Source organism: Solanum lycopersicum, chromosome 4 (genome assembly GCF_036512215.1).
Source record: "Solanum lycopersicum chromosome 4, SLM_r2.1".
Lineage (NCBI taxonomy): Eukaryota > Viridiplantae > Streptophyta > Magnoliopsida > Solanales > Solanaceae > Solanum > Solanum lycopersicum.
The window spans coordinates 52,189,871-52,199,672 of NC_090803.1; the positions used below are offsets into that span (position 1 = coordinate 52,189,871).

The 9,802-nt window shown below is 34.3% G+C and overlaps 1 long non-coding RNA gene across 1 annotated transcript; it reads right to left on the reverse strand.

The window, feature by feature from the left end:
* Positions 1-550: 550 nt before the first annotated feature.
* LOC138348297 (uncharacterized) lies at positions 551-2,695 on the reverse strand. The gene is made up of 2 exons (XR_011220730.1): positions 2,366-2,695; positions 551-1,010 (listed from the first exon to the last, which is right to left on the reverse strand). It is a non-coding gene; the product is annotated as an uncharacterized lncRNA (long non-coding RNA).
* Between the last annotated feature and the right edge of the window lie 7,107 nt (positions 2,696-9,802).

The following is a 9,802-nucleotide window of genomic DNA, read 5'->3' on the forward strand; positions in this document are numbered from 1 at the left end:
CTTCAATGTTTATACCGGACTGTCAATTAATAACCACGAAGTTAAACACCTTTAGTCAATCAACCAAAATACACACGGATATGATCAACACATGTTGAAAGAAAATTTATAATCAACCAAATATGCCTTTGCCATGGGCCTTCCCTCATCTTCAAAACTCTTAAGCAAGATTTCAGAAGAGTGAAGAAAATCAATGCATCATGAGTAATCTTGAGTCAAAACGAACAAAAAGGCACTAACCAGTATATCAAGAACCGAGAAACACCTAAAATGCCAATGAAGATTATGGTTACCATCATAAGGTAATCTTCACATATATGAAAAGAATAAGTCTTCTAATAATGAAATGAATATGATGCTGAAGTTATCCAAGAAAATGAAGGTACTAAGTAGTCTTTAGAACCTACAACACAAACGTCAAATGCATCCTGAGGGAATATAATGATAAAAATTCACTATAATGAAACAAGGGAAATTATGAGATGGAACTTGGCTGATATGGATTATGCAGAATCTAACATAGGCGAAAGATAGCTATTTAAGTAAATAATAGGAGAAGCAGACACTGAAATAAATGCAATGTTAGTTCATGCAATGGTATTTAACCAAGAGAAATAGGAAGGTTGAAAGAAATTACGTGCCGTTTTCTCAACATAGTAGATGCTCTCCAGGTTCATGAAAGACTCTGAGGAAGTTAAGATTTTGGAAACAAGTGCTGTCTCAGTAAGGAAGAAAAAAAATCTCATCTTGTTGACACCGTTGTAGCTAAATATAACTGCTCTCATTTCTTCTTCTCTCTCCCTCAGGTACCACGGGTTAACCCAATTTAAGGTGACTTGCATCCGTTATGTCCTTTTGTGATTGTGGTTCTCTCTCTTATTACATCAGATCCGTGACAAGCAGGCGCCAAACATTAGAGTGTACTTAAAAATTGTGAAATGCAGGGCAAAGTGACACAGCTGCGCTAAATCAAGCATTTCAATATCCAAGCTTTTCTCCCCCTTTTTTCCCTATAAATAAAGAGATAATTTATCTCAAGATCCAATCTAACACGGAGTATTTGATCAACTTCACCAGTTCATGTATCAGTGTCTTAAGGAGCAATCATACATCATTATCAGTAATAAACAAGAATCGCCCTCGTTAAGAGATGCAATCACATCATTGAGGTTCCAAACATCAAAACAATAATCACTTTTTCTGTTGTCAAACCAAAAAAAGATGACACAATTTCGGAAAGATAATGTCCTCAATTACCAGTTTCAAAAATGAATGTAAAATGTTGGCACAATAGCTGCCAGAAATACAATTAAAACTAAAAACAGTAATGGTCTCGCCGTTAGCTTGGAAAACATTCAGTGAATACTGTTTGTAAACCAAGAAATCTATGTATGAGAGAAAACAATAAGCTCACTCTATCTTAGTTTCTGTTTTTGATGTATAACTCATATACCTCAGGGATCTCGTCCCTTACGGGAAGTACATAATTTTCTAAAAACTCCCGCTCAGAACACTTGATAACTGTATAAAAACATGGCACTTTCTTTATCACCTGTTTCTCCTTTAGAAGTTCCCAGATTTTAATCCTGGGCAAGACCCGCTTCTCCAAACTGAACATTATAAGTGTGGGATGCCTCACTATGTAACTAGATTCATACCCAAGCTCCTCCATGAAAAACTTCAATACATTTCTGAGCTTAACCTCAGATGTAGTCAAACATAAAGGAAGCCTTTGCACCATTGTAATAATATCAGAATCAGACCAACCAAAACTCCTGAAAATTCCAAGTTTCATTTCTAAACTCGGCTTACTAAGCGAGGAAAGCATTTCCACTCCATAATAAAACATTCGTGAATCCCTACAAATGCAAAACTCCTTCTCCACTCTTTGGACTATATCCTCAAGCCACTCAAGCTTTTGAACAAAAATTATCGGATTCCTAAGAATAAGCTTTTCAAGGTCCAAACTGGAACAACCATGATTTAGAAAAAACAATATATTACTTGCCATTACTCTATCGAGACGATAATGAAGCAATGCAGGAGATCTCTTAAGAACTTTAGCTACAGTCTCATCTTTACCCAATAACTTCCTAAGATATTCAAGACTAGGTTTAATTCTAGTATCGAGACCTGTTCTAAGAAAAGGTCCACTTTTTGAAATAACCCTAACTAAATCCAACCCAGATAAACCAAATTCTTGAAGAACCCTAACTTTGGGTTCAAGGGTTTTCCCCACATCAGCAAACAACAATGTGGGTGCCGGATAAACCAAGATTTTTATCTGGGTGTTGTCTAAACCGATTTGTTTGAAGAAATTGAGAACTAAATTAGGCTTGTTGTTTCCGGGTTTCAAGCAAGTTACCTTGGAGCTAGCAGAATGGCTTTCTCTGTGGAGAGGCCAAGTGAATTCACTAGAAATTCTGGCATTAAATTGGGTGTAGTTATGGAGGAACAAGAGAGTTCATGTTTGAAGCAATACATGGAAATGAAATGCCTTTTTCCACCATTTTTACCAACTCCAAACATCTCTGCATAAATGTAGTTCAATTTTGATAGCCTAGAACTCCAATTTATAGCATCCCAATTTACTCCATTCGAATTTTTTTTATAGGAGAAAGAGGCAAAAGGATGAGATAAAAATGAGGTAGAGGTATACAAATTAGTTTTGGTTTTGAATTAGCAAAATGTGTGTGCTGTTTGCTTTCATCGTTTGTTAAACTGAACTCTTATATACTCTAAAATTAAGGGAAAGGGTCAGATAAGTCTGTTTTTATTTTTGTTGAGAGATTGATTGGTCAAATTATTTTTAAAATGTAATTAATTAGTTATGAGATTAAATTATATTTTAAAAATCTTTTAATCTTTTATAAAATATAAAAAAGTACATTTTTTTTTCAAACCAAATCATTTAAAATAAAAATATCTTTCATCTTGCTCGTCTATTCTCTCTTCTTTTCTTCCTTCTTTGGGAGATTGTTCTTCTTCTTCCTTAGAATTTCAGAAATTCGTCGTTACTCTTCCTCTATAGTTGTTACTCTTCCTCTCCAGTCCTCCATTACTCTCTCATCTTTCTGAACTGTAATCGTATTCGGCTAGAAATGGGTAAGTTATTTTTTTGAAATACTTTATAATTTTTGAAGTTTTTTTCTTGAATTAATGAACAATAAAATCTTCTGTAAGTGTAAAAAATGATAATCGACTTAATGGTGTGTATTATTTATCATTTTTTTAAAAGAAAATCAGCCAACTCAAAAAATCCTTATTTTGAGAAAATGTATATGTATTGTTATCATTCAGTGAATAGTCGTTTTTTGTTGTTGTTGTTTTTTTTTGGTCATTTTGTTGATATGATTTTAGAAATATAGTGTTGTTCAGGCGTCCAAAATATATTTCATTTGTTCAAATATTTAGCGTATGTTGCCACATTTTAGTGACATGTTGGTCATTTATTGCCACATAAAATTCAAATGTTGCAATAATCTCTACAGATGTGTCAACATATGATGCATCTATTGCTACATAACATGTATATGTTGCGCAACAACAAGTACAAATGTGACAACACAATGTTAATTTATCGCAACAGACTACCCATCGGTTGCAACATACTGCTATTATATTTTATAATGAATTGTAAAATCTCAATATTTTTTTATTTACCTTGTAGATGAAATGATAAAAAAAGCTTCATCCATAACAACAACTCAATCTTCTAACATGAAATACTCTTTTTGTCTATGCGAAGAATGTGAGCAGCAACATGATTATTTTATTAGTCGTGTTAAAAAACTCACTGATATTTTAAAGAAAATATCTCATACTATTGATGTGCAATGATCCAAGAAGACTTCACAACCTTTGAAATGTAGGAGATTGAAAAAATCTATTTCTCAAACACTTTGTATGATTATTGAGAAGAAAGAAAAGGAGAAGAAGACAAAGAAGGAGAAGGAGTAGAAGGAGAAGGAGAAGAATGTAAAGGAGGAGAAGGAAAAGGAGGAGAAGGAGAAGAAGAAGAACAAAAGGAGGAGAAGGAGAGGGAGAAGAAGGAAAATGAGGAGAAGGAGAAGTAAAAGAAGAAGAAGACAAATAAGATGGAGAAGGAGAAGAAGAAGGAGAAGAAGAAGGAGAAAGAGAAGGTGAAGCAGTAAGAAAAAGCGAAAGCGAAAAAGAAAGGGAAGACAGTCGAAGTTGTCAGTTGTGATGTGAAGCGACAATATCCATTTGAAGCTTTTAACATTGACAGCGAGGGTCCAGCTGAACTAATGTCATCCTTCTCGCAATGGATAAACGAGGGTCTTTACAAGCATCATGCAAAAAAGTAAGTAAAGTATGACCGTTAAACTATTATTAGAATTTCTTATTGTTGTCCAATAAATAATGATTACACAATTGCAGAGGAAACAAGGAGGATCAATACTTAGCCAATTTCTCAAAACTTGAATTTGACCAACTTGATTTAGTAGTTGCATTTTCAATGAATAAGGACTGGTTCTATGTAATGTCTCAACCCAATAAGTGCTGGAATGATGAGGTAAATCCATGCACACTTTTATATGTATTGTTTAGTACATGAACAGTGTCCAACTCATTAATTTGGTCTTTTTCTTCTCCTTCATCCCCCATTCGATACTTCTTTTGATATGACTTTCATCAACAGTGTCCAACTCCTTAATTTTGTTTGTCAATTGGAGAATAACGAACTCGGATCATATATCAACATCTTCACAATCCCTCCATCTAAAGAAGTTGCATGAATTCTCCTAAAATACAAACCATTAAGAAATAAATTTTATTAAAAAAATAAAGAGATCTAAAGTCTCCAAATATTTTATAAATAAACATACATACACGATATCGTGGACAAGACCAAAATCTGCGACCTGGATTGTCTTTTGACCATGAAGTTTGCACTGAAGTAGATCTCCATGTTTGCAATACATTTTAACATTCAACATAGTATCATTTTCATCACCACAGATTCGACTTAGTTAACATTTGACATCATACCAAATCATTGTATTTCTCCGCTTCTTCACCTGTGGTTCATGAACTTGGGCATCTTCTATTTGATTATTTGCTGCTATGCATTTGTGAACCCTTCGCAATGCTTCAACATCTGTCTTTGTTTTTCGCTTGTACACTGTAACAAAAATGTCGTGATGCTATTATAAATTATAATCTTAAGTTGGCTTATTAGATGTTGTTTTCCATTGAAATATCATTATAGTAAACATACCTCTAGTTTTGGCTTGCTCATCCTGTTGAACTTCCATGGTTAATTGAAGTGCCCTAAAGGTAATTGACTTCTGTATGAAAATAATTGTATTTGTATATTTAGTAGTTTATTTTGTCACAGGGTGTGCTAGTATAGTATGAATTTAAACATTTAATATGTTTTTATGAATAATAAACAACACATTATTTTAATGAAAGCAGAACACAGGCGATGTGACTCAAAATGTGAAGTTATTCTGTACAGATGAAACTGTGGTATGTGACGAGTATAGTATTCGAAAAATATTGAATAACTTGATTAAGGTGTTTGTTTTGTAGAATTATGTTACAGTGATTTGGGAGTGTCTTAATTCCTTTTAAATGAGTTTGACGAAGTGGTGGCAACATTACAGTATACAACTTTTGCGGAGAGTTGTGAACATAATCAGAAAGTTCCGATGTATTTGAAAAGTTGTGATTGTTCACTAATGGTCGTTCGCTCCTGATATGTCGCTATATTTTGTGTTATTATTTTTAATTAAGGGTTGTGATATCGTATTGGTTAAGTCTAGCGTGATTCTAGTGTTTTAGAGTATCAGTGATTCGTGTGAATTTAGATTTTAGTATAAGAATGCCAACAACAATTTTTTTGTAAGTAGTAACATTTGAATTAGATAGTAAACTAACAATTACACATTCAGACAAAGTATTAAATACGATTCAAACATTGGATTATTATTTGTAAATGTGCACATTGTTTAGTTACATATTACATAATTCAGAAAGACATCTATTTTTGACGGATTTTGGTTTGTTCGGTTTGACTTGGGACGCTCTTGCAGTTGTTTTCTTGGCCCTCTTTCTGTACGTCCTCACTCTTTTGACTTTGTCATCAGCAATAATTGGTGCTTGCTCTTCAGCTTGGTGTGTTTCTTTGGCAATTATGTTGTGTCTGTTGAATTGGGACACTCCTGCTGTTGTTTTCTTTCCGCTCTTTCTATACCTCATCGTTGATTTGACTTCACCATCAACAATAATTGGTGCTTGCTCTTCAGCTTGATGTATTTCTTCATTAATTATGTTGCGTCTATTGTTGGAATCATTCATATCAATTCGCACAAGGAAGTTGAATCGTTTGTCTTTACTCAACATCAATTTGCGGTAGTAGTAACATTCTTCCCGCTTTGATAATATGTAAACAATTGGATATGTTAGTTGGAAAGGATTCATTAAGAGACACAATAGAGTACGTAAATAATCCCTTACCTTTACTGACGTTGATTTGATGTACTCTTGCACGCTGCAGCCTAGTAAATATTTAGCTGCCTCTAATAGAATTACTGTCGCACGTCGTTCTCCTGCACAAACTTCAAGCCATAAGCAATACCTGCAAAATATGTGGAAGTATCTTTAATATAATTTGGTCAGTAATTAGTAAATATTGAATGGTGTTTTAAAGCAGTCGAACCTCATTTCATAATTGACATTCTCAGTATTACATTTGTTACAACTTGCAGTCTCTTCTATAAATTTCACTTTCTTGTGGCACCTTTTGCATGACGAATTCCATGGATCATCTTTATTTATTTAGTATGTCCTCAATTGTGACTTGGAACTTGTACATACAATCCTGCAAATTGACATTATACCATATTTGAGAATATACAATGAATTTTATTAATGGGTAGTGCAGGTATATGTTAGTGTGTACCTGTGCATCGACCAACAACCCATCCAAAATATGTTCCAACGATACTTCTATGGCTCTTGTCATTACCATTGTCAGTGTGATTATAATATCTTTGTTGTCGGCCTTTATGATTTCATGCTCGGATTTACAATGAGTTTACTAAACTGTATCACCCATTTAAAGTGAGGTCTGTTTGGTGCGTGGCACTATCGAATTTATATTGATTTTCTGAAACTTCACATGCACTATCAAATATTACTTGATAGTTGCGGGAGCGGGGGTAAACTAATAGTGGGAACATATTAGTGAATGTTTTAATGTACCATGCTCGAAGGTCGTTTGCTTTTTCAAATAGTGGATTGATCAAGATGTTGCTCACAGGAATAGTAGAGATTCCAAATCGGCCTAGTGCAACAGGACAATTTAAACAGTCAGAAACAACAATAATAAACATTTTATAGTTGATAAACACACACAATACAGTGTCGATACATTGTAGATTGATACTCTAACGTTACATAAGGCAATTATAGGCTTATCATCTTTCAGCTTTTCTAGGAATGCCCCGTCATTTTCTGCGAAATCTCCTCATAGAGTAATGGTTGTATGCTCCATGCTGGATTATTCGTCAAAAGTTAAAATTGAATAATGTTATGTAGCATTGCAACTTACAACTCATTTGTAACCACTATTTCTCGTCTCTTTGAATTTTCATTTTCGATTAGGAGATTCACCAAAAAAAATGCAAATCAAGTCTGCAATCAGATCATGACGATTAGTCAAAACGATAATGTAATGGGGCAACCAAATAAGAGGTAGATAGTGTGGATAGTTACCTAGAATAGGTAATTTATCAGCATGTTTAAACGAAGAGAAGCCATCAGAGAATTTGTCTGTTGGAACCTCATGTTCAGATTCCTTTATGATTGTAATGTCCGTGAAGGCCAATTCAACTTCTTTATGCACAGAAAAGTATATGAGGTTGACGTCTAAAAGTTCTTATAAAATGTAGTAACTCTTATTTTTCTTGAAGGAGTCCTTCCATGTTTCAATATGCTTATTAAATAGTGTGCCTTGATTATTTGTCCCCTATCATCGAGCAGCTTAGTGGTGGGATAAGTACCTCAAAGATGAACCATTGTAATTTAAGATAAATTAAAGCATCAACGTTGATACCTCTTTGTCAACTAATATTATCGTTATGTAAGTTCCTTCACGCCTTGAATTCTTGTTAGGTATAACATAACCTCTTCGAATAACTAAGACTCGCATGACTGAATCAACAGAGTTTTTAGGTATGTTGTTTATCGGTACAGTCTGTTTTGCTAGTTCCATTTCAGTTGTCATCTGGGTTGTATTTGATGAATGCTATTTTTGCAATATTAACAATGAACCAAGGGAATAAGTACGCTGTAGTCATAGCAATATTCAATGTGGGATGTGATGTACATTCTCTACTTTAAGAATGGTGGGAGAAATTGTATGGTGCAAAACAACAGCCGTGTTAATGAAATTTGAAATTAATAGCGCAATATATAGAAGGGAATGACTTACAACTTGATAAATACCAAAGCAAAGCCATATTTTGTGCTTCAAAATTTGTTGCATAGAGGACAAACAAATGAATTGGTTAAGTAAAAGGATAGATTCTTTCAGCGGAAATTTTGAAGGAGAAGGAATTAAATTGATGTAAACTTATGCGTTACTTGATAGGTGTTCAATGTGGAGAACCATCTAAGTTTCAGAGTTATATAGAGTGGGAACCAATGAGGTATGTCGGCTTGGAAAATCTGGTCAGACAAGTTTGTTGAAAGTGAAGGAGTTAGAAGTGGTGGCATTTGGTCAAGGTTGTGTTTTGCGTTTTGAAGTGGCGGCTTTTGCGAATGGGTGATTGGAATTCAGCGCAGGTGGTAAAGGGTGGGGTAATGGTATAATAGTAATTCAACTTTTAAGTTAGGAATTGATGCTTTTAAAGTAATATAGATAGATATAGATATAGATATAGATCATAACAATATCTTAATAAATGAAGTTGGACCACCAGAAGTTAATAACCAACAGATTAATCTCAGATCAAAGAATAATCACTTTCCTTAACAATGAAAAGCACACTACACCCCATTTGATAAATCCAATGTGCAAACAAGATTGAGGAGTTGAAATGGAGAACAAATCTGACACCCAAATCTTAACGATGAAACAGAAGCTTCCCCAAGAATGTCATCAAGCAGCCAAATAACAGAGAAAATAAATTGATTGAATTTAAAAACTTGGGTAGAATCTGGCGTACTCAAAGTTTTCACAATTGACAATAGAATCAAGTACTATCCACGTCACGACTGTGCCCAAAATGAAATCAGATCCAATCTCCAGATTGCTGGAAAATCAGACTTACACGTGCCACCTCATCAAAATGCTGGAAAATCTGTTACCGACACGTGAAAGTATTTACTTCTACTCCTAGAAAATATTTTAACTGTCCCAAGTCCTTCGTATGAAATCTCATATGCAGGAAAGACTTGAGGGATGCAATCAATGTCATCTACATATACAACAAGGAGCACAATGCCGGTGGTTGATTGTTGATATAAGATTGAGTGATCACATTTGCTCATTTTCAAACCAAACTCTTGAACCACCTCATTAAACTTTTCAAACCAAGCTCGGGGGCTCTGTTTCAATCCATACAAAGAATTCTTCAAATGACAACTTTCCCATACTCCCACTGAGCAACAAAACCAAGTGGTTGCTCCATATACACTTTCTCTTGAAGATTACCATGAAAGTGATGCATTCTTGATATCTAATTGATGTAAAGGCCAATTCTCGGAAGCAGCTAGAGAAATGAACAAGCGGACAAAAGTGAGTTTGATAACCGGAGAGAAGGTGTCT